Below are 26276 nucleotides of genomic sequence, written 5' to 3' on the forward strand. Positions count from 1 at the left end.
ACTTTCCACTTCTACTATTGACCTCCTGTACATCCTCAATCCAGCTGTGTTAGTGTTTGATCAGTTTCATAGTGGAAATAGGTGGATTAAAGTTGCTTTGCAAACTTTTTTTTTTGCCACCTTAAAATACAATGTTTGGTAAAAGACTAAATATAACCATGAAATGCAAGATACGGTATCACGTATTTGTTCTGCCATTTCCTTTCCTAATGAGTATTTTCTGAGTGTCATTACATCATGTGATGAGATTCCACACCAGCAAGGGTTGTTTTCAATTATATGCTGTTGTGAATGCAGTACCCTCAAAAGACATTGTGAATGAATACCAATTTGTGGAGAGATCTATTAAATTTGGAAAGTGTTCAGAATGTTAACAATTTCCTTTAAATAATAGGCATATAATGTTTTCTGTACAGTTTCTTCCACCTGACAAAACAAGTAAGAAAAGAAATGAAAAGAAATGATCCCAACTAGATCAGCTGACCCAGCTCTGATGTGGAAATCTTCAGGGGTTAGTAAAATTCATTAATAGTAGCATTACCATGAGAGCACATTCATCCCGACCAAAGCCATTTAATTATGCCTTGAAGTTTTGAATTATATTTGCTTCAAGCAAATTTCAAATCCACTTGAGTTTTGGGTATAAAGTTCATCTTGTAAAATAGAGTGATTTGCTTAAGTGTTTGTTTTCCTGGGAAAGGTGCTTTGCAGAAAGCCCCCCTGCAGGACCAGCCCTTCTTCCTGACCCTAGAAAAGCCACCAGTAGCTTTTATGCGAAGTGATATGCCAAAGGCCACACACCAAGTTAGAGACAGAACCAAGCTTGCAAACATATTTTTGACGTGATTGCTTTCATTCTCCCGGAATAAAAAAAAAAAAAACAAAATGAAAACTGAAAACTCCTCTTAGGAAGGGATGAGTAACCACAAGACAAAACTATTTCTCTTCCTCAAAATATGGGATGCAATTCAGCAAATGCTTTAGCCTATGCCTGTTTTGAAGCACAGGAGGATGTCAAGAACATACAGAAGACCTTTTTGAGCTGAATCTAAAATAGGAGAGTACAGGTTTATGTGGAAAAGAATTTGACAAATCATCTCAAAACACTGCAAAATGTGAATCATTTGAAACCTATCTGCATGCTTTAAGTGTTTGTTCTGGTGTCTCACATTCCAGTGTGCTATAAATCCATTGAGCTGACAGCATTGTAATGCTAGGAGAGTGTTTGCAAATGCATTGCAATGGCACAATGGCATTTTGTTATGAACACTGTTCTATTATTCACTCCATTCTGGTCTCCAAATTTGCGCTTAATTAGAAAGGTGGTTTTGCTTGCAATACAATCCTCATCACAAATACACTTTTGTTAATGTCAAATGAAGATATAAAGAGATGACGTGCTTACAAAATGAATTGAACACATTGAGTTACTGTGAAGGAGCCTTCTCATTAATCACTACTGAGAGGTAGTTCGATTAATGTTTTTAGGGCCAGAGCTGCATTTGTAAGAAGGTACAGCGTGTGCAAGTCAATGTGCTGGACATCACACCTGTGATGTTCCAAGACAGAAAAAAGAATAGCTCTAGGCAGTCTGAAGTCAGAGGTTGCCCCTGTTGTTGCCCCACACTCATTGGATCACCCAGTGGTTGCAAACTGTTTGGTAGGGAAGGGCACCTTGTCAATGGCATGTATCCCCCAGGCAGTCCCCTCTCATGTTCATCACTGTTGACAGTGCTAGTGAGTGCCCTTGTGCTAACGAGAGGGCAGGTAGCTGGCTCCCAGGCATCAATACATTACGCTGCAGGAGGGATCCCTGCTGCCCAACACTGAAATGCTGACAAGCCGAACTTCTGTGCAGGGCATTTTGTCAATGTTACTGACATTTTTCTTTTAGCAGTACATCTGGTGTTTGGGAGAATGTTGAAGAGTCATCACCAAATAACAACCTGGGAAGCTGCCCGATGTGTGATGAATAATAACCTAATGCTTCCTAAGCTTTTTTTAACATGTAGACTCCATACACAATAAAGAGTTAATTAATATCCTATAACAAAATCCTCAAACAAATACAAGGATACTATATGGTCTTTGTGTTAATCGTCAACCACTACTGCTTTGCCTTTGGAAGCCAGCCCAGCTCCAGTTGCCTTTTGCCCCTATCTTACAGCTTTGACTGACTTCTATTCAGCCCTTGAATTTTAACTCCCTATATCCCCCTATGTTTTCTAATGGAAATGCTACGGCTCAGCTATACCCTGCTGTACATCTCCCTGGTCCTTTCATAAGTACTCTCAGGTGACCTCTCAAATGGGCTTTCAGAGAGAAATCTTTCACTTCAACTTGTGTTTTTTCTTCTCTGAAGGCAGAGTCAGGGACTGTGTAATGATGATGACATTAGCATATCCTGCAAGTGCTATCAGCTAAGGGAGAGGCGCAGAGGAAATGGAAAGAAGAGCTCTGTAATCCTGAATGCATCTCCACATGCCCCTGTTTAGGTGGGTGTATGCTGAACTGTTTCACTTAGGCCAAACTAAGCCAAAGGGATTTTTGTGTTTACTAAAATAATCTGTGCCTAATTAATGACCTGTAGGTCAAGTCATGTGACTTTATTTTATGCACTATCATCAAGCTGAGATTTGCTGCTTAAAAGTGGATCATTTGTGTCAAAAACAAACACAAAAATGAAGCTTTCAAAGGGGTAGAAAAGTAAATCCATGAGTGTGCCTTTATATTTTTTGGAGAATTAAACAACTTCTGGAAATGTATACAGCCAAATTAATGTTGACCTGAAGTTTGCAGTGGTGACAATTATTCATAAAAGCTGTAAGCTCGCATATTATTAGAATAAATGCCCTGATTATTATTAAGCAAACTCAAAAATCCTTTAGCCAAATGGGAACAGAAAAGCAGTAACCTTAAATTCTTATGTAGACAATAAAGCAAGATTGGGATTTGGTTTATCAGTTTCTTGCCTTTAATTGTCTTTTTCCCCAGCATGAACAGCTGGGAGTGGGATTCTCACTCCATACACAGTGTAGGAGGAGAATTAGGCACCTAAGAAATATTAGCTGATGGAAAGCTGCAAGTTCACTGGCATGCTGTTTGGACTTTATTAGCAGAGGCATCTAGGCACGTGAAATGTAGGCACCAGCTTGAGAAGTGTTTTGAGGATCTTGATGAGTCTTAACATGGTATTTAAACTGTTTATTTCCTTAGTCCAGCCACTAAAAAATATATATCCCAATTTGCTTATGGTCCAAAGGTGCTGGACACCTTCAACTCCAAAAGACCACTTTACTTCTTCACAAAGTACCTGTTTGGAGTTAAACTTAAAGCAATTTGTTGGCTTGACAGATATGACAGTTGGATTGAAATGAAGGCCCTTCCCCACCACAGAAACCTCCAACCTGTTTCATTGATATTTAATGTCTGGATTCCTACCCCCCTCTGCTCCCCTATTTCTTTGCCAGCTTTGTTTGCTGTTCATAAATTGCTTTTCTAAATTGTGTATTTGACCATCTTTTATAATATGCTAAATATCAGTGCTAATTTTTTTTTTCATGTGTTATAACTTTTGCTTCCTAAGTAGAGGTGGAATATCTCTAAACAGAAAAATTTGAATAGTATTAACCTGAAACTTCCAGCAGATTTGTAGTCATGAAACTTTCTTGACACATTGCTTTCTGTGCAAATCTTTGTAAATTAAAAAAAAATAATTCAAAAGCATAAATGTATCTCAAAATGAAAAAGTTTGCAAATATTATCAAGGTGATATTATAGATCTGACTCAAGGAAATGTGTATGAAATACTTTCTTCAGTGTTCACCGACCAGTGTCAACTTACCACTGTCCTGTTGTCTTCCAGAGAGCTGTACTGCACTGAGGTTGGTTGCTGAAATCCCAAATGATTTGCAGCCTTCATCTTTGCTCAGAAACATGATCAGCTGATCTCCTGTCTCGTTTGCATTTGTGTTGCTCTGTCAGTAAATTAACAGGTACAATAAAGGTATTACGGTGTACTGCAGTCAACTTCATAGCCATGGCAAGGATGTCTGCTCTTAACCAGGTATCTATTAGATTTATGGAACGTGTTGTTATCTTTTCAGGTCTGTTGAAAAATTATCAGTAAAATTAATTACAGTTTGAAATAATTGTGACAGTCTCCACCAGACTGGAGCACAAAAAAGAGAGAGGTTTATTCAGCAGGACTTAGACTTAACAGGTGAATCTGGAAAGTATTGACCACAGATGGGGAAAAAAAAACAGAAAGATTTTTCCATGCAGAAGGTATGCTGGCAAAGCTTGCTCTGGACATGTTGAACTGGCTCCCATCAGGGTGCAGTGAGCTGCTGTGCAAGGGAAGGGATGGGAGCCTACAGCTGGAATCAGGAGAACACCTACATAGTTCAAGCTGTTGTGAAATAAGATTCTGCTGTTGGTTCCCAGGACTGAACCTGAGAGGCTTAAGGACACAATATTCAAATCAGCATTCCTTCCTCCCAGTATTATCCGCAGTTCTGGATTTCACTTTTTGTGTTTAGGACGTGTTGGATTCGAGAGCTAGTGACATCATTTTCAGGGATTACTCTTGTAATAGGAGCCTTCAGTCCTGTCTCTATTTTGCCCTGGTTTCCTCCTACCTAACTATGCAGCAACCACAAATCAGTGTCTGTCTTTCGAAATGACACTTTGTATGCAAATACTCTTGATGTTTCCACTTGGAGACACATACCTTTGGCTCTTATAATATTTCATCTTACCAGTTAGTGGATATAAATTATATGTAAATGCATTAGAAGGATTCCTCTGTGCCTAATGCCTTAGGCAGCTGAAGTACCTTAGTCACTCCATGGTCTAACTAACCCTATCCAGTCTGATCTGTTTAATTCTCTACATACAAATTGACTGTGGAAAATTAACAAAACATATTAAACAACACATATTCCATTTAAGCTCAGGACCTCTGTTACATTACCAGCTTATTAAATAGAGGTAGTGAGAAAAGATAACAATATGTATACACTTACTGACAATTTGCTTTCCTTTGTTATAACTAATGTTTTCTCCTTCCAGTTTGTTTGGCTTCCTTCTTCATAGACACCTTGTTCATTTTTATAAGATTTATTTGTTTCTTTAATACTTGCATAGTATAAACTACCATGTATATTTAGTGGATATGTACATACTCACCCATCAACCAGTCCTTTTATAACAAATGTAGGCAAATATTAGTTCAGCAGAGCCAGTAAGCATGACAGTGTGAAAACTGCTCTTTCATTGTAGCACTGGACTGCAGAATCAAACTGACATGCGTACATGTGCGTAAGTATGTGAATATATTAAAAACTGATTAGAAAATTTCTAATACAATAAAGGAATCTGCAAAAAGTGACGCAGACATGTCAGCTATACAAAGAACTGATAAAGTATCTGTAATTTCAAGTAGTTTGAACATAAAGGATAATCATATATTTAGTTGTAATTTGTGAATAATAGCAATATTACCAAATACCCAAGCCAATGCATTTCATTTTTATTTCTTAGGTTAAAATTATTTTTGTAGCCTGGTTTGGGTATGCCTGGAAGCTCAATTTGAGATACAAGGTTTATGAAAACCTTTCAGAAGTGATAAAATAAAATATTTGACTAGTATCAACTATATGTAAGCCTATATGAAGAAAAAAGGACATTGAATACGTTGGCTATTGAAGTCTAGTTCATGTTTGACTAACTATACTATTAGAGAAAAAAAGATTAGGAAGAAACATACTTTTGTTAATGGCAAAGTCTGGCTTGTGTTGAAATAAATACGTATACACTTCTTTAACGAGGAGAGATCAACGAAGAGATGTATGTCCTCTTAGAATTTGTAGTATCTAACCATTTGGATTTAGCTCAGACTTAGCAAATGTAAAAGGGTGTATGGTCTCTATAGTTTTCCATCTGTCAGTTATTTTCACTCTGACATTGTCCGGAGTTCTTTGGGAAAACCATTTACCCGTTTACCAAGTTTTCATAATTTTTCATAAGAGCTCTTCCTCTGATGTTATCTGCTCTCATGAAAACACGGGAGAAGATGCAATTGGCACCATTTTTCCAATTCTTATGAAAAAAAAGAGAAAGAGAATTTCAGAAAAATCAAAGAGTGGGATTTGAAAACAGGGAGAGGAATTAGGAATCCCAAAAAGAATAGCAAGAGACAGAGAGAAGCATTATTTGAAGAAGAGTGGTCAAGCATTGGAACAGGCTGCCCAGGGAGGTGGTGGGGTCACCCTCACTGGAGGTGTTCAAAAAACGAGTAGACGTGGCACTGCGGGACATGGTTTAGTGGGTATGGTGGTGTTGGGTTGATGGTTGGACTTGATGATCTTATGGGTCTTTTCCAACCTTAATGATTCTGTGTGATTCTGTGTGAAGAGGACTAGGAAAGTAATGGAAGAGAAGAAATGAAAAGGAGGCACATAAATAGCCATTAAGGGGAAAAAATCCATACATAGGAACAAACAGCAATTTGCTAGTGTCCTGTTCCACTGTTAGGTTTTTGTTCTAGAATTGTTAGAAACTCTGAAGTAGCCCTGCCATTTTCTTTTTTTTCTAAATCCTGAGTTGTCCTGTCTTGCTTTTCTTCAGTCCTTCAGACAGCCTCCTTTTTTACTAGTATTTAAATCACTCAGAACAGATGTGTAGAAAGAATAAAGAAAATTAGTGGTTCTTCCATGTCCATCAGAAAGAAGAGACTTTGATGACTGATCTTACCATTGTTTTCTTAATCTTGTGATGAGTGTGAGGAAAGAAGCTACTGACCCAAACAAATTACTGCACCTAGTTTTGCAAAAGTGTTCAGATTTGCAAAGTAGGGAAAGCCAAACACTGCTGCTGTATGTGTAAGACTAAGAAAAAAATAATTTCGTTAAGTGCTTGTATTTGAGCTTCTAATATTTCTGATTTGTAAGAATAATGTCTACTATTTAGTAAAATAAATACCTATAGTCTAGGTTTTAATAATGACCCACTATTTCCATTCAAAATCAGGTTTCAGTTCACTCTTAGGAATTGCAAAAAAAAGCTTATGATTTGTTCATATATCACACTTTCAAAGGTTTAAAATGTTGATTTTTTTGGGTTCTTCCTTCAACTCTTTCCCAACCACACAGATGAGATGGTTGAATCTCAACAGACCTATGCAATATATATAAATTTAATCAATAAACTCAGAACACTAATTAGCTGAAGATAACTCTAGGATATTTTTGAAGTCTAGAACCACATAGTTATGATATGAGTTTGCTACAGTTAATATCCCACGATTGTTATTAAAGGAAATGCAAATCACTTTAAATATACAATGTTTCTGGCAATTCTATGTTTTAGCATCTAATCCTATAATGCTGTTTAATTAAATAATGTTTTCTATGTAAAATAATAACCTAGAGGTCCAGAATCTCTTTAGATCCTTATGCTCCTTTCTGGAAAACCTTGCCAAAATATATTATCATGAATATATTTATAACATAATTTGAATGACTATACCTGATTAAGAACACAAATTTTATTTGTTGAGTAGACTTGAGTGTATGGGACCACATTTCAGAAATGTTTATTAAGCTTTTGCCTGATTCAGTCTTTTTCTCTATTTAAATTCCAGTCAACAGTAATTGCAATTTTACCCAAGTGAAGATAAATTCTGACCGTGAGAGTTCCTTCATGACTTGTCACAGGCATTTTTTCTCTGTCCTGCAGCACATAAAAATGGCTTATCTGAGCATAGGTAACGCTATTCTAACACAGAGCGTACACAACTTCAGAGTTTATAATGCAGGGGTATCATTGGAAAGGAGACTGTGATCCTGAAATACCAGCTTTTAGATAAATGTAGTTTGCACATTGATAAGAATGCAATTAAGGCTGAAATTCCAAAATGCCTGGAGCATTTTTGTATTTCAGTATTTAGAGACTCATAGGTGTTATCCCCTGTGCATTCAATTAAGGCATGGCCAGAAAAAATATTTTGGCTGCAGCAGATCTGGGTTAAGCCAGAAGTTATTTCCCCCCCAATGCTGCAGGTTTAACTATTCATCTATTCACTAAACCCCTCTCTCTAACATGTGGGTTGAAAACTTGTCTCTCATCATCAGCCTCCACAGATTTGTTGTTGCTGTTGTTTGTGCTGTTCCCTCCTCTGGGTTGTCATCTCACCTGGCCACCCCGAAGGCAGTGTAACTTCCCCTGCATTGCACCAATGCACATGGTCATGAAAACACTGCAACAATGATCAGCAAAATGACAAGAAACATGCTAAATTCCCTTGAGTCTGTGGTCATCCAGATCACTGCTGAGTGCTAAGTGGGCTGGGGCTGAAGATTTTTAGAAAGAAAGGGGCCTTTTATTCCTTTTCTTCTCCTGATGTGTGAAGAATAACCTAAATAACCTGTTCTTCTAAAACAGCCTTGTTGCTACTGATTTTTATTAACCAGCATCCTCTTACAACCTGTCTTGAAGTGAAATGGTATCTTGTGAAAAACAAGCAACACTCTGGGACAAAGCAGAGCTGTATTTAGAGCTTAAAAAGTACTATCCACAACAAGGGTAAGGAATGGCAGGTGCTTTTAGTTATAGGAAAGGATTAAGCCAAGTGCACACTGAGGCAAGAAGAGTTCTGGTTTCAGGGGCAGGGCAGATTGCCAGACGGGGTATGTAATTGAGATGAAGAAAGGAAAACAAAGGCTTAAAAATTTCAGGTGTTAAATTAAGAATGGGATACAGAAAGCAAAGAGAGAATGCCAAAACAGTATAATAATAATGGTAGTCTTCAATAATACAGAAGGGCAGAGTTATATGTCATTTCCCTCCACTGTAGTGCAGGGTCACTACTGTGACCCTAGATTAATTGTTTGATTTCTTTGTGCTGCATTTCTTTGTGCAAGAAAATCTCTCTGCAGAACTGTGAGGATAAATAAGCTGAAGACTATAAGGCAGACAGATACTCTAATAGTAGGGACAATATGAGCAACTTACATCCACAGGAGAAAGACAGACATCCATCAGCAGAGCTTGAAGTGAAATCCAACTTGCAGATCTCTATTTCCAAGCCAAATTTAGCCATGCAGCTGAGTCTAGTTGGGTAATATGGGACTGAAATATATAAGAAGATAAATTTGGTCAAAAATATTACAGGTGGTAAAGGAGTGAGACACTAACTTAAAATTTTATCTAGAACAATATTTAGGTTATTCAAGATTCCTCATTTGAGAGAAGAGTTGAAGGAAGAATATTTAGAAGATGCATTGCACTATATTTCAAAATAATATGCTCTTTAATTGCCTAATTCATGAATATATTACCTGCCACTAAACCAGTACACATAGCAAGTTGGATTTTTCTGTATATAACAGAAAAATACTCTTTCATGAAACTAAACAAGTCACTGTGTTGTGTGAAAAATGGACAGTAGACACAGATATTAAAGAGAGCTTCTCCGCACTTTCTTGTGAGAAACCAGGAGGTCTTTATTTCATTGTTATGGAAGCTCACATGAGATGGTTTTTTGTGATCAGCATATTCACAGTCCCTTTGGGACAACATTTATTATTACAAAAAGTATCACAGCATTTGAAATCAGAAGTAAAAAATTTATTACAGGGTTTATGAGGAGAATATGAATCTCTAGTGAATACAGTACATAGAGAAGTGAATTTATTATAAACTGTATAAAGAAGTACTCTTTTGAATACTTAACACACTCTGTTATGACTTGAAAGTTGTGGTGGGTTGACCCTGGCTGGATGCCAGGTGCCACCAAGCCTCTCTATCACTCCCCTCCTCAGCAGAACACGGGGGGAGAAAATAAGAAAAAAACTTGTGGGTCAAGATAAAGGCAGTTTAATACAGCAAAAGCAAAGGCCACGCATGGAAGCAAAGGAAAACAAAAGATTTATTCTCTACTTCCCATCAGCAGGCGATGTCCAGCCACTTCCCAGGAAGCAGGGCTTCAGTCCGCATAGCAGTTGCTCCAGAAGACAAACGTCGCAAATAACAAATGCCCCTCCCGTTCCTTCTTCTTCTCTTAGCTTTTATTGCTGAGCAGACATCACATGGCATGGAATATCCCTTTGGTCAGTTTGGGTCAGCTGTCCTGGCTATGTCCCCTCCCAAGATCTTGCCCACCCCCAGCCTACTGGTGAGGGGGGAATGTTGGCGAGACAGCCTTGATGCTGTGTGAGCACTGCTCAGCAGTAGCCAAAAGCCTGGAGTGTTATCAACACCTTTCTGGCTACCAATACACAGCACAGCACTATGCGGGCTGCTATGGGCTGCCATCTCAGCCAGACCCAATACATAAGTAAACTTTTAGCATGAAATACTGAAGTCCAGAGATCAAGCTGGCCTCAAAGACCTAACCTTTCACTATATCTGTGAATTATGGATTATCCTTCTAGGTCTTGACTCAGCAAAGTATTTCAGCATAAACTCAAGTAATTTTATTTGGTGAGCTAAAGTGATAACAGCATAATGCAGAATCCTGTTTTATTGAACAAGGTGATAAATAATAAGTTTACCTGTTTACTTTCTACATTCTTGTAGAAGTGCTGATATCCAGTTTTGATGCTAAGGTTTTATTTTCAGACTTTTTAAACAGGGCCTATGTCCCTCCTTTCATAAATACTTAATTACTCAAGAATATATCCTCACATAAGTACTTCTTGCAAATCAATAAAACCATGCATCTAAATGAGTATAAGAAATTACTTGTTTAAGCATATTTGAAGGATGAAGATGTAAATACACATAGGGAGTTAAAATTTGACTGTACAAGACGAGACTGGTACTCTGGTACGTGTGGACGTGGCATTGTGGGGCATGGTTTAGTGGGCATGGTGGTGTTGGGTTGATGGTTGGACTTGATGATCTTACAGGTCTTTTCTGACCTTAGTGATTCTGTGATTCTGTTCGATTATAACTAATTCTATAAAGAATGACTGTTTGTTCCTGGGAATATTCAATGGAACAAAAATGTTAATAAGAAAGGCAGAATATAAACTCCAAGAAGATAGCATGTCCCTGAGTCTTACAGATGACGATACTGACAGTGTCAAAAGAGCTTTTGGATTATTATAAATTAAGAATTAATTATTTATTTCCTCCCAGAAATATTAAGCTTGCAATGCCCACCAGATTAATCTTCTCAGTGTCTCCCAGTTCCCTACACTGTGCGTCTAGGAAAAAATTCTGCCTTTATTGAAATCAATAGCAAAATGCTAATTGCTAGCAGTGGAAAAAGGATTTTGCCCTAGATGAAAAACTGCATCCCCAGACAGACTAAAGTCCTGTCTCTGGGACAAGAAAATAGGGAAAATATTTCTGAGACTTTTACATTAAGGCTGTGAAGGATATAGCTAATACCTCATGAGTAGATGACCCCATGCTCAGTCTTGCATATACAACCAGCCAGCTATGCTGCTAAAAGAAATATTCAGTATATATAGAGCCAGATGTGCTGATGACATGAACTAGCAGCTGATCTGGAGTCTGCACTACCATACCAGATAAAATCTGTCCCATGGAGGTTAGCACAACTGACCTCTGTGTGTGTGTGGCTCACACTCAGTCCTCAGTGGTGAAACCATCAGAGGAAGCTGGTCTAGCCGCAAGAGTCAAACCCAGCAGAGAACATGGTGCATATTGCCAGTCTTCTCTAAAGTTTCTGATTCCTTACCTCTGAATGGGACAATTAAAAATAATTTATTTTAAAGAGCAGCATGGCTAGGAATTGCAGAAGAGAAGAGCAACACAGTTTACACAGTTTTAATATATTGTCTTTCAGTTACTTAGTGGTGAGTGAAACAAGAAAACCGTTGAAAATACAGGGCTGGAAAAAGTAGAGAGGCAACTGTGCTTATGTTACTGAAGAAAATATTAGCCCAGCCTCTACCTGCTCATGCACTGAAAGGAAGACTTTTTAACCTCGCCGTATTTCCATATAGCACTAGGCATTTATTTTTACACTAGTGCCTTTATTTTTGTCCTCAGCATGAGTTGAGATAACTTCAGTTCCAATGAGGGTGAAACTTAAAAATGTTGGCAAATGAACTGGTTTAGTCAAAGCACTCATAAGTTCTCTTGCTATGCAAACCTCTTGATTGTAAACGTCTCTGGGAGATTTCTATAATTCTTTCTGGTCAGATGGTAAATACCATAAAAACAGCCTCTCACAGTGTTTTTCTGGCCTTGCTTGCTTGTGGTCCCAGAGAGTTCCCAAAAGAGCAAAATGAATAAACAAGCTGACTGAAATTTTTAGACCTCAGGGAAGATTTCCATGAGATTAACTTAGAAGAGATATTTGGTGGGTGGAGGGTAGGTTGCTATTTTGGCTCTAATACTTACTAGTGGTGGAAAGGACAACTCATGGACTTTTGCAGTCCTAAGACTGGTGCTGAAGGCTTGGGGTTAGCCAGTGCTGGATCTTGTAAATCACTCGCACGAGTTTCTGAGTTTTTAACAGACACCTTTACAGCTAAAAATTCCCTTCTAGAAAAGTAATTTTGGGATGGTCCCTCAGTACATTTTGATAGCTGCTTCTACGCTTCCATCCTGGTATAAAGCCTCTGAGCAGTGGCCAGAATCTATATCTGGACTGATTTTCCAATTGTTTCCTCCCTCTTCTGTAATCCACAGTTTAGCCTCTGCTGTGCTGGTTTATATTTATTCTACAGAATGGCTAAACATTCTAATTCTAAAAGAAATCTCCACATTCTCAACCAAACTGTGTGCCAGAAAGGTAAGTCATGAAATAATATACTTTTGCACAGAAGCCAAACATGTGGCAACCACCTGAGAAGGGAGGCTATGAAAGCAAGAGCATGTTCTGCTACTGCAACAAGAGCTTTAAAAAATTACTGTTGCCTTCTGGCCTGTAAAAATAATGCAAGTTTGAGCAATACCCTACAGTAAATAGTTTGTCATTTTCCCATGCATGTTTTATAACTTTCCTCTGTTTATAACTTCAAAGGCCCTGTTTGCTGAGCTTCCCAGTCTTTTCATATGCTATAATTTGTGGAATAAAAGGAGATTTTTCTGTTTAATGCAGCTAATAATGCCCTGCTACAAAAAGGGAATATCCATAATTCCAATGCAATATTCATGTTTTCAAAGCAATATGGATGAATGTTCACTTCCGATTGATTTCACCGTCATTAAAGATTACATATTGCATTACCATTTCTCTATGTAAATGTCCTGTATCCCAAATCTACAAATTCCTAGTACTGAGACTGTAATCTGCTTTGAAAATAGGGGTCATTCCCTAAATCTGATGACACCTCACTGAGTAAATTTAACAATGATTTTTTGTAAGTAGAGTTAGGTATGTGAAGCAAAACATTGCCACATTACTATTATGGTTGCTCCTATTTCTTTGTGTTGTGACAGAAACTGAAAGCATGCATTAAGGTCACCAAGGACGATGTTTTGAGGATCAGGTTACATACTTTATATTCTGATTATGATTCTGTGTCAGTTCGCAAACTGACTGATAGATCTTTGTCTACCTTTTGTTCTCCTGCTTTCATTTTGAATTAAAATTCTAAGAGCTGCTAGCACAAACCAACTATTAGAAGGTTTTTTCTAGTACTGGTCACTCAAAGACAGCCTAAAAATAATAGTAGTAGTATCGGTAGTTGTAGCAGTATTACAAGCAGTAATACTAATACTAATGCTAAGCATACAGAAAACTGCTTTAGTAGATGAACTATTTGTTTGGCACTAGTCACCTAAAAGTCATCTATGAACACCAGTGGGTGCTGATCAGTGAGAAAACTAATAAAGATCCTTGGTGGAACAAGAAGAAGAAATATTGAAAATTTCAATATAAAAACTTTTACTAAAAAGCAGGCACTCTATCTAATACAATCTTTCTCTGACCTGAAAGCATAGAAACACAAAACAAAGCATTAGGCAACCTATTCTAAGACTTAACTGCCATTACAGGTAGGACATTTCCCTCTACGCCTGGACAAAATCCCTCTTAAAACAATTCAACTCATTGCTTCCCGTCTTGCACTAATTGTCACAGAAGACTGATTACAGACCTTAAGACAGATATTTGTAGAGAACACCTGTGGACTCCTGCCTTGATGATTTTATACTTTTCAGTTCTTGTCTTTTGACTGCTTACGTAGCCATTTAAGGGCCTTTCCTGCAGCAGGTTAGTATAACAATCCACAGAGTGTATGGAAGAATTTATTTATGGTAATGTATTTGCTTCCCAGCATCTCCAGGACCTTTAGCCATAAACAAAGCAGAAAAAAAAGGGTTTGATTTGAATGTTTATAGCCTCAGAATGATTTCTATAAATAGCTCTCCTCCAACATGTTAAGCCCTTCTCCACTTTTACTGTATAACACGGCATTTATTCTTGTTGGCTTCTGTCTTCCATTTTCTTATTAGAGAGAAGAAGTGTTCTTACACAGGTAGTATCTCACTAGGATTAAAAGGGATTAAAAGGGATTAAAAGGATGTTCTATGTGCATGTTCAGAGGAGAATGGACCTTTTATGTTGAATTCAAAGGGATTCATTTGACACGTGAACAAGGTACATGGGCCTGGCAATCTGTATTTCCAACTATGTGTATAAAGGTTTTTCTAAAGGCATGGTGAGAAAATAACTGTCCCACATGAAGCAAGCTGGAGAGAACATGAACAAGTACATAGAGAGAGCACACCACTAATTAAGTCTACATGGAATAGTAAGCCTTTTTTTTTTTTTAAATGCGTGCTTTAAAAATCATGTTTATTGGCAAGAGCTTAGATATAGGGAGAAGGATTGTATGCACCACAATGCTTAGTGGTACTATGCAGTTCTGTACCTTTCATCTCTTCAGAATGCCATCTTTCGTCCTTCTCGCCCCCATCTCTTGCTTCTTCAATATTAAAAATCTGTGCATATTCTGTTCCATCTTCACAGTTAATTGCTACTATGGAAGAAACAAATTCACCCAAAAGACATGCAGCCAGCAGCACAGGGATCACACGCTTTCCTGAAGAACTATACCAAATTATTCAGCTATACAAAAATGTGTCATTAGTCAAAAGGCTGAAATTAACCCAGTAAGTAGAAAGAATAAATAAAATACCTTCATCTTTTAGAAACAAGTCAAACCCAAGAGCAGCTTCAACCTCTTAGTCTAGATATTGTGCCGAGTTCTTCCAAGCAGACTGGGACAATAATATCTCAAATTGAAATTCAGTTCAGAAAGTGTGTGTATATATGGGGAGGGTGGGTTTTCATATCGTTCTAGTGTGTTTATATTTCTTATTTCTTTTTTTTTCCCCTGTCTGGTTGGTAATACGAACTTTAAGATTTTTAAATATGAATCTCATATTACCAGTGATAAGATACACAGAAAATCTACAGCTCTTCTCACCATTCTTAGCACCCATTTAAATTATTGCAACACTAGCATGATAGCAACACATCCTATGTAGGCAGAAGAGAGAAATTGGGGCAAAGTATTCTCTCTTCTTCAGTACTTAATTAGCTCTGTAAAAGTGAGAAACTTCATTTGTTCAACTGGTATCCAAAACCATTAGTTATGAACTAGTCCCAAATCACAGATTTCCACTTGGGACTATAGCTGAATAGTAAATCAAACACACATGACATAAACAAGTGTTCTTCATTACAAAGGCTTTCAAGTATAATTTACATCATAAACCCAATCTAGCAAGCTGCACAATTTTGCAGGCTGAGAAAGACAGTATGCTGTTTATTCATTTTCCTCATTTTGAACAGCGTTATTTCTAAAATTATATGAGAAAAGCACAACTATTACCTAATGAGTTCTTTTTTCTCGTAGTCTGTGGGTGTTGACTTACTCTAAACTGTTTTGTCAGAATTCCAGAGCTTAGATCTTATATTTGTGATAATGATATGATAACAGTGTGCAACTAGGCACTAACTTCCATTTGTCCTGTTGTTTTGACTATGTCCTCTGCATATTGTTCAGTTACATATCTTTAGAGTGTAGAAAAACTTAGACCTTTATGGTGCTTCTGGAAACTTGCTAGAAATATACTTTTGTTATGCTGTCTTGGAGTTTCTTCCTAATCTGTTCTGTAACCAAGATGAAAGACAGTCAATATTCAGCATTTAGCCTGGAAAACAAGTCAAAATTCCTTTGTTATACAGTCTATAAGGTTAAAAAAATCAGAAATTCAATGTGGAAAAGAGGTGGCAAGCTGTCTGAACTTCTTTTTGGCTGTGGAAGGACTATGACAGCAGATGTATGTTGTCTGCATGCTATTAATTTTACATTTCCTTGCTTTCCAACATTTGTTTACCTAAGTAGAAACTTCCTCTTGAATGGCCAGGCTTTCCAGCATTCAAAATTTGTGAGGTCTGTGGTTTTGTATTTTATCTATGCTGCAATGTCCTTTTAAGGAATTTCCCAAAAAGGTTAGTTTCATGTCTGTTAATCATTTTTCTTTTCGTGTCTGAGGCTCAGTAAAGAAGCAATATTCCAACACAGTGTGAAATATCTGGCTATGTTTATTATTAACAAAACCATCTTACAAGATAGTCTTGTTAATAATGCAAGTCACACACCAGTGCACAAGCTCTTCTTCCTGAAAAACTTTATTTCCTCTGATGTCTTTTCATCTTATGGGACTACCTTACAACTGTCACTCCATAAGTTACTGCTGATAATTCAGCACGGGAGCTTGCAGACAGTTTTACTGTAAAGTAAATTTTGCTTAACAATCAGTTCTGTAACAGTTTTTATGAAAAACTGATAAGAAAACATGTTTTGTGCATGTTAATGATGTCATATAAAAAAAATGTTGTAGGTATTAAGGAGATCACATAGCATAGGAGAGTTACAGATTGTAGAGTGCTTTACTATACTGACTCATTTATGTAGGATTCCTTTTTGAAATTGGTTCCAAGACTAAGGTCAGAGAAATTCTTTCTGCTTATTTCAGTGGGTCTTGCTTTTGTCAAAGATAGGATCTTCATACATCAGTATAAGATCATCTTGTCTGGTCCTATATCTCAGAAAACTTCTGGTCCTGTTACTTTTTCATGGTATTGTCTTAAGTACTTTTACGAACACGATTAATAGCAATTGAAACAGGAACATCAAACCTCTACTGAAAAAAAAAATCGCATGGGAAAAGCTGTTAAAATACAGTTTCTCATGACACACACTTAAGTTAGAAATTGGCATTCACGCCAGATTCACACAGAATTACTGAGATTTTTTTAACTGGCTGAAAATATCATCACTAGCCTTTGAAATTATAGCCACCAGCCTTGAGCTAGCCTTGTTATTGAATTCCTCAGTGATCAGCAAGAACTGTCATCAGCAGCCCACCCTGGCCTGCTCCTGTCAACAGCCACTCTGGAAACGAAAGGAGGAACACATCCAGCACATTACTGCTGTTTTTATCTTTTTGTCTTGTGTTTCACATCCATATATTTTTCATTATTTACAGGTGAAATATCAGTATGCTATTTGAAGATGAAGTACAGTTATTGGACAGCAAACAAAAGTGCTTTTTTGTCACACTTCTTGAGAAAATTCTATGAGGAATCACTTATTTTACTTGCATACAGCATAAATTAGTCCCAGACTAGATGAAGAGACGGATAAAGCAGCGGCAAGAAAAAGGATGGCTGATCTGGCACCTTCAGAAACTTGGCTGACAACACAGGTTACAAGCTGCTATTATTATTTATAGTCTTTTGGACTTCATAGTACATTTCATAGAGGGTTTCATTTTTTTTCTGTAAACATTGACAAATTGCACCTGTACTGGCAAACACTCTAAATCTCCACATTACAGACAGGATAGGCAAGGTAGGAATTTAAGTAGACTAGTGATATTACAGGATAGGAGCCATCGAGTTTATGGCCATAACCTAAATATAACGCAGAAGTTCTGGATAGAGCTTTGTCTTACCAGAGAGAAAATGGAACTAGAGTTACAATAAAAGGAAAATTTAATTGAAGGTTTTTGAAAAAACAGGATGAAAAAAATTCCGAATCTAGTGTATGTATGGTAAAGAAATAAGCAGGAGTCCCCTTGTGCTCCAGAGTTTATGCAGCATGTAAGAGGTGAGAAATGTTCTGTTCTCCAGGCAATGGAGACCTAGGGCTGTGGATATTCTTCCATCAACACTGGGTCAGCATTGTACAGAGAAGTTCCAAATTAGATTGCCAAGGGTAAAAGAGAATGATGCCTTGCTGGGCACCACTGTAGTAGTTATAAGAAGTTTGATATAACATGTAAATTCACGTCTTCTTTGGCCAGTGATTCATTCCCAGCAGGAGAGGTGGTAAAGGCACCTTTGCTCCAGGCATTCTTCTACAACTTTTAATTTTTTTTTTTTTGTGTTCATTGTGTTTCAGCAAATTGATTCTAGTTTAATGATCCATTTAAGGTAGTTGCTCACCAGCAAAAGCAATATTCTGGCAAGAGAAGCCCTGAATGGGTCTTCCAAATATGTCAGGTGTTAAAATACTTGCATTGCTTTCACTCCAGCACTTGGCTTCCATCCATACACAGCAGGAAGTAACTATTCCAACTTTTATTAAGCCTGTAATTCTTATTAATGATAGAACTAAGCTGTACTGATTTTGTGTGTAGTCCAACGCCCTTCACTTTGGTTTCTCAGAAGGTACAGAAAACAGCCATAGCTTACATAGAGATCAAGGTGAATAATGGATATAGCCAAAGTCAAGTATGTCTTGAACATGCTGAACTCGGTGTGAACGGAGAATAAAGATTATTTAATTGTGCTTACGTCAAAATTTCTCCTTTCAGATTGGGTGTGCTGGTAGGCCTCTGTCTGTGTATAGCAACTTTTCTTCAAAGATGACAAAATACTTCAGAAAATGTCAGATCAAATCATAGAAGTGACAGGAGATTAGAAAAAGGTTCCTGCCGAGGAAATGGTGATAGGAACCTAGGTCTTTTACCTTGGACCACACAAAAAAAGTCAGGACTGGAATTTAAAGTTTGGAAAAACAAAATTGGTGGTTTCAAGGCACCTTTTTTCTCCTCCTACTTTGATTTGATTCTTTACATATGTCAAAAGGACCTTGCTTTTTTTTCTGATAATGGGTGGATCTAGTTTTCCATGTGGTGGTCCAAAATCTGAGGAGAACTTAAACCGATGTGTTACTATGTCCTGATCCAGGATAACACCTACAGAATTCAGTGAAAGGATTTCTATTCAATGGACTTTGGAGCATACCCAAGTGAAGAGTCACATTTATAATATCCATCTAAAATATGCAAAGTGTTAGTGCTTTGATACTACTTTCAAAAAAAAAAAAGCCTTAATACAGCTAAAAGGGAATAAGATTTTGTATTCAAAAGCAAAACAATGGAGTCTTACAAGTCTTTCCCCTCCCACCCGTGCTCTCGGTATGTCTATATAATCAATGAAAGCTATACTATACCCTTTTTTCTTAAGTATTCTTAGTCGTCTAACAGGAAAATAGTCTCAATTCTTCTTTTCCAGAAAACATGTTTAACTAGTAGAGATATCCATATTACAACTGCCATTTTAGTGAGTCTAGAAGTTGCTTTTGCTGTATATTCAGGGACCAAAGGATATGTAATATAACAGACATAAGAAAAAATGTGGTTGTTGATTAAAAATATGAGAGCTGCATTGTAGCTCACTTTTTATACTTTGGTTCTTCTATACATTTTCATAGCAATCTCACTTAGTAATGATTTCTTTTTATAATGCTAGAGTCAAGTCATGATCAGGACACTTCCATTCTCCCTTTACAAACATAGAGAAAAAGAGATCATTATTACAAATAGGTTGATGTGGCATCTACTAGTTTATTCGTGATTAAAGTTTAAGTGGACGCTTCTGAAGTTAAAACTCACTCCTCCTCATAGAAATGTAACTGATTCACACTTTAATAAGCACAAAGAAGGATGAATTAGCCATTGAGAGATTGTAATAGTTTAAGCATAAAAGTTAAGTCTGACTTCAGTAAACGAATAGTAAAATCCATTTACTTCAGGGTCAGTGGTGAACCACTGCAAGTTTCCCATGCAATAACTCACTGTTAAAACTATTAGCGGGAATAGGAGAACAGAAAATTTCTGATCCCACAGAAAGTTTCAATAAAAATGAAAAAAAAACACCAGCCAAAATTTTAATTCTTATTTTTTCACGTATAAAATACTGAACCTCCACTATATTCTGCATCTAAATACAGATAGATTAAAAAATCAAAAACTGAAAAAGGCAATGTTTTCAACCAATACTGCACCCAAAGTCCACATAAGTCTCAAACCAAAGGGAAACTCTCAGCATGCAGTACGAAATGGAAGGGTGAAACATAGAGAAAAGGAAGTGTTTCATTAAAAGCAACAGCAAGGTATTTGCAGCTGCAGCTTAAAAAAACCCTATGTTTAACAGGCAACCTGCCATTTTGTAAATGCAGGAGTCTAAAAATGGGAATTACTGGTAGAAGAGTTATATACAAATCAGGGTTAAGACAGAGTTTACAAATCTCTGTAATGACACTTTTCTCCCACAAAGAAAATATACTTTGCTGAATGCCTGTTTATCCTCCATATTTTCTTTTCAAAATATATTGTCAAAGAAGGGTGTTTCATACCTTCTGACAACCTTTTATCCCCCCAGATACTCTTCTGATTCTGCTCGAAGGTTTCCAGCATTAAGAATTCCATATCTTCCTAAATGCCTCATGCATCCATGAGGTCTAGAAGAGTATCATAGAATCATAGAATCGTTTAGGTTGGAAAAGACCTTTCAGATCATCAAGTCCAACCGTTAACCTAACACTGTTAAGTCCACCACTAAACCATGTCCCTAAGCGCCTCATCTTCTAAATACCTCCAGGGATGGTGACTCAGCCACCTCCCTGGGCAGCCTGTTCCAATGCCTGACAACTCTTTCAGTGATGAAGTTTTTCCTAATATCCAATCTAAACCTCCTCTGGAGCAACTTGAGGCCGTTCCCTCTTGTCCTATCACTTGTCACCTGGGAGAAGAGACCAGCACCCACCTCTCTACAACCCCCTTTCAGGTAGTTGTAGAGAGTGATAAGGTCTCCCCTCAGCCTCCTCTTCTCCAGACTGAACAACCCCAGTTCCCTCAGCCGCTCCTCATAAGACTTGTGCTCCAGACCCCTCACCAGCTTCGTTGCCCTTCTCTGGACACGCTCCAGCACCTCAATGTCCTTCGTGTAGTGAGGGGCCCAAAACTGAACACAGTACTTGAGGTGGGGCCTCACCAGCGCCGAGTACAGGGGCACGATCACCTCCCTGCTCCTGCTGGCCACACTATTTCTGATACAGGCCAGGATGCCGTTGGCCTTCTTGGCCACCTGGGCACACTGCTGGCTGATCTTCAGCCGGCTGTCAATCAACACCCCCAGGTCCTTTTCTGTGGGGCAGCTTTCCAGCCACTCGTCCCCAAGCCTGTAACGTTGCATGGGGTTGTTGTGACCCAAGTGCAGGACCCGGCACTTGGCCTTGTTGAACCTCATCCAATTGGCCTGGGCCCATCGATCCAGCCTGTCCTGATCCCTCTGCAGAGCCTTCCTACCCTCAAGCAGATGAACACTCCCGCCCAACTTGGTGTCATCTGCAAACTTACTGAAGGTGCACTCAATCCTCTCATTCAGATCTTTGATAAAGATATTAAACAAGACCGGCCCCAAAACTGAGCCCTGGGGGACTCCGCTTGTGACCGGCCGCCAACTGGATTTAACTCCATTCACCACAACCCTTTGGGCCCGGCCGTCCAGCCAGTTTTTAACCCAGTGAAGAGTGCACCCATCCAAGCCATGAGCAGTTGGTTTCTCCAGTATTTTGCAATTGGTGTTGAGAAATTGAAGCTCCTGTGTCATTTTGACTTCATTAAGCTATAGGAAATATTAGTCTTTTTCTTTTCTTTTTTTTTTTCCTTCAGATTCTATTAATATTTCATTTTAAAAAAGCAACAAAAACCTTCCTGTGTTTGGAAGTTGCATTCTACTCAATATTGTTTGGAGAGAATCAAATCTCTAATTAGTAATGGAGAGGATGTTAGCCAGTATATACACAAGGCCTGTTTTCCCCTTAGGCAGAACATGCCCTTGATTTAAAGACAGAATAACTGTGAGCAATAGAAAGTAAACTTTAACAAGGAGCCTTTATAGTCCCCTATAAAAATCACTAGAACTGAAGTGTTCACAAAATACTGTCTGTAAGCTGACAATAGCTGAGCTCATACTACCAATCTGTGTTTTTGCATCCCTTAGCAAAACAGATTTCTACCTGCATACTGGTTTCACAGACCATCTAAACCAAGAAAATGTGAAAAAACAAGGCTGTGTCACTATAACCCCATTTCTCTCTCTTCACCATTATCTTCATTTACCAAGTGATTTTTTAAGAATCTGATTGTCTTTTATTTTATGCTTATATAGTATCTAATATAATGGTGAGATTATATGGTTACGCTTTTTAGCAATTAGTATTATTAATTAGGATTTATTAGTCTTTACAATTATATATTTTCAAGTACTTCCAACTAAGCACAATCCTTAAGATTCTGCATCCTCATAAATGAAAATGTTCTAGACTCGTCTCTGAATAGATGTAGCATGCTTAGGATGTATTGTACCTAACAGCATGTATCATGCTGTTGTCTCTGATGCTGTAAATTACTGACATGTCATTAAAGCACTGCTGTCACTTCCTAAAAACACGGTCTTCAGAGCCTGTCTGACTTATGTGTGTGTGTATGAACAGTGGCTAGCACGTTGTGGGTGTCACTGGAATACAAATGACTGTGATTCTATTGTATGTAGCACTTCTTTTGCTCAGCAACTCAAAATGTTGCATTTATCATTATGATTAAGACTACAGATGTTCTCCATAGTGAGTATCGCATAGTGGGAAGCCGTACTGAGAAAGTCTAGCAGCTAACATCTTGTTTTCAGCTGATCGTAAAGGACTTTCCAAGGTTATAAATACCATAGGACTCATTGTGCAGATGGGGAAATTGAGGCAAAGAACGATGAAGTGTCTTGCTTGTTAGGCTAATGTTGGAAGCAGCAGGAGAAAAAACTGAAAGCTCTTTTAATAATAATTTGTTTCAATTTAGATATTTTAGGTGCTTGTATACTTACTTCAGCATCAGCCTTTATTAGGTCATCCCTACTAACAAGCTGTATTAAATTTGCTACTTTTTTTGTGCGAATTATAGCACATTATTTTTTTGATGTATTGTAAATATATTTTCCTTAAGTATCAGAGATGTAGGGCTCAAACTGACCTCTCTTTTTCCTTGTGCAAATCTTCTTATTGCTCACTTTAGAAAACAAAATGAAGTGCAGACGTCTCTTATTCCTAAAATAATTTTAATTTGAGGGATTTTCAGAATTTAGAAGTACAGAATAGAACAAAGACATTTTCATATATTCTTTACTAGTTTTCCTCAATGTACATTTTCACTCTTTTTTTTACTTAGAAATTCTATATAGCTGCCATTAGTTCTGCAGCTTTCTTCTACTTGTGGCATAATTTTGCTATCCATTTTGCTGCTCCCAGTTCAGCAAGGACATTAAATGCAAACCTATGCCTCAATGACTATAGATGCTTTAAATACATTTTTAGCTTAAAGCATATGTGAGGTTGGTTTTATAGAATATACAATAGTGCTGCAGGTTTGGGGTTTACATGCAGACTAGCTTTCTGCCCTCGAAATAATAATCTTGTCCCCACTTTCTTCTTTCAAATTCATCCTTTAAACTTATTCCAGCAATGAAACTATCAAGTTAACATCCTTGCAAACTAAAGTTGTGTCTGTGAATACCTTTACAAATTATTTCTAAAGAATTACTTTGTCTATAGTCTGTTGGTTTCAGACATGAGGAATTTAAATTTGTGGCATCATAAAAGCATGGCCATCTGATACAAATTAAAATAGCGATGTTCTGTTTCTACTTTTGTTATTGTCTGTATGTTAATACTCATTGTACCATTTTCTATGCATTTTCCTTATGTACATTTTAACTGTATCTTTTCTTCTGAACTATTTTGTGCTTCCATGTTTGTTTTCCTCACAGGTAATATTTTCATTAAATATGAATTTTAAGCCATCTTCCCATAGTCTGCTGCTTTACTCTTTGGAATGAAATAATCTACCTATTATGAAACACTATCTTGAATACTTTACATATCAACAGTGTTATGCAGATGATGTTGGGCTATAGGCTGTGGGAAGGAGAAGGAAAAGAATTTGTTACTTATTTTGTCTTTTGATTTGAAAAAAAATCTGATTCTCATCATGTCTCTTAAAAATATGTTACATTGACTGGGTTATCACTGATGTCCTAATCCAAAGCCTGTTAGAAACCTGTAGGAGTCTGTCCAGTAACTTTAATGGCTATTGAGTAAAACTCGAGTAGACAGTGCTTTGCAGTACTACTTCTGTCTGGTATTCTGAAAATATCTTTCTTATTACACTCCCCATCCAAACTGTTTCTTTCTTGGGAAATAGCATGTGATTGGCACATTCATGGCTGCAATTTAAATTACACTTTTGTGTGGTTAAAGGCTAAGGAAAAATGTGTCTATTTTTGAAATTCAGGTTGCTCTCTTGCTGCATAATAATTTGGATATTCTTACACTAATTGCCATGAGCCACCATGTCTCCTTTCACCTGCAATCTTCAGTGCAGAAAAAATGACCCTGAAGTAAACAGTAACCTCCAAGCTGTAAGTGGGTATAATCAAATTGTATCTATATGCATGTGTGTGGGAACACACACATGCAAGCACATACCACAGGTTGGAGCCACATTTGTATTAGGGTTTGAGATGATATAGTTTGAAAAAGTTACAAGCATAGAAATGGAGCTCTGCCAGTCATCAGAGCTCCCAGTCATGGAGCATCTGCCAGTCACTGTCTCCCATAGTATTCTCCTGGAGAAGCTGGCAACTTGTGGCTTAGATAGTTGCACTCTTTGCTGGGTAAAAAACTGGCTGGGTAACTGAGCCCAGAGAGTTGTGGTAAATCCAATTGGTGGCCGGTCACAAGCAGAGTCCCCCAGGGCTCAGTTTTGGGGCCGGTCTTGTTTAATATATTTATTGATGAACTGGATGAGGGGATTGAGTGCTCCCTCAGCAAGTTTGCAGACCACACCAAGTTGGGTGGGAGAGTTGATCTGTTTGAGGGTAGGAAGGCTCTGCAGAGGGATCTGGACAGGCTGGATCGATGGGCCCAGGCCAATTGGATGAGGTTCAACAAGGCCAAGTGCCGGGTTCTGCACTTCAGTCAAAACAACCCCGTGCAACGCTACAGGCTTGGGGACGAGTGGCTGGAAAGCTCCCCCGCAGAAAAGGACCTGGGGGTGCTGGTTGACAGCCGGCTGAATATGAGCCAGCAGTGTGCCCAGGTGGCCAAGAAGGCCAACGGCATCCTGGCCTGTATCAGAAATAGTGTGGCCAGCAGGAGCAGGGAGGTGATTGTGCCCCTGTACTCGACGCTGGTGAGGCCCCACCTCGAATACTGTGTTCAGTTTTGGGCCCCTCACTACACGAAGGACATTGAGGTGCTGGAGCGTGTCCAGAGAAGGGCAACGAAGCTGGTGAGGGGTCTGGAGCACAGGTCTTATGAGGAGCGGCTGAGGGAACTGGGGTTGTTCAGTCTGGAGAAGAGGATGCTGAGGGGAGACCTTATCACTCTCTACAACTACCTGAAAGGAGGTTGCAGAGAGGTGGGTGCTGGTCTCTTCTCCCAGGTGACAAGTGATAGGACAAGAGGGAACGGCCTCAAGTTGCTCCAGAGGAGGTTTAGATTGGATATTAGGAAAAACTTCGTCACTGAAAGAGTTGTCAGGCATTGGAACAGGCTGCCCAGGGAAGTGGTGGAGTCACCCTCACTGGAGGTGTTCAAGGAACATGTGGACGTGGCATTGTGGGACATGATTTAATGGGCATGGTGGTGTTGGGTTGGTGGTTGGACTTGATGATCTTAAAGGGTTTTTCCAACTTTAGTGATTCTGTGATTCTGTGATCACTGTGATGAACTGCAAGAGCATTTGGTGAACTAGAAGCTCATGTGATAACATTTGGTCAATTCATGATATAACTTTGACTAAATTAACTTTTCTGCGAGCACTAATCTCTGAGAAGAATTCTAATGTTTCAAATTCCTAACCATTGCTGAACAAATTGCTATTTCTAACAATTAACACTCCAAAGAAATTTTTCTTCCTTTACTCAAAATCCA

Source organism: Gavia stellata, chromosome 5 (assembly GCF_030936135.1).
Source record: "Gavia stellata isolate bGavSte3 chromosome 5, bGavSte3.hap2, whole genome shotgun sequence".
Lineage (NCBI taxonomy): Eukaryota > Metazoa > Chordata > Aves > Gaviiformes > Gaviidae > Gavia > Gavia stellata.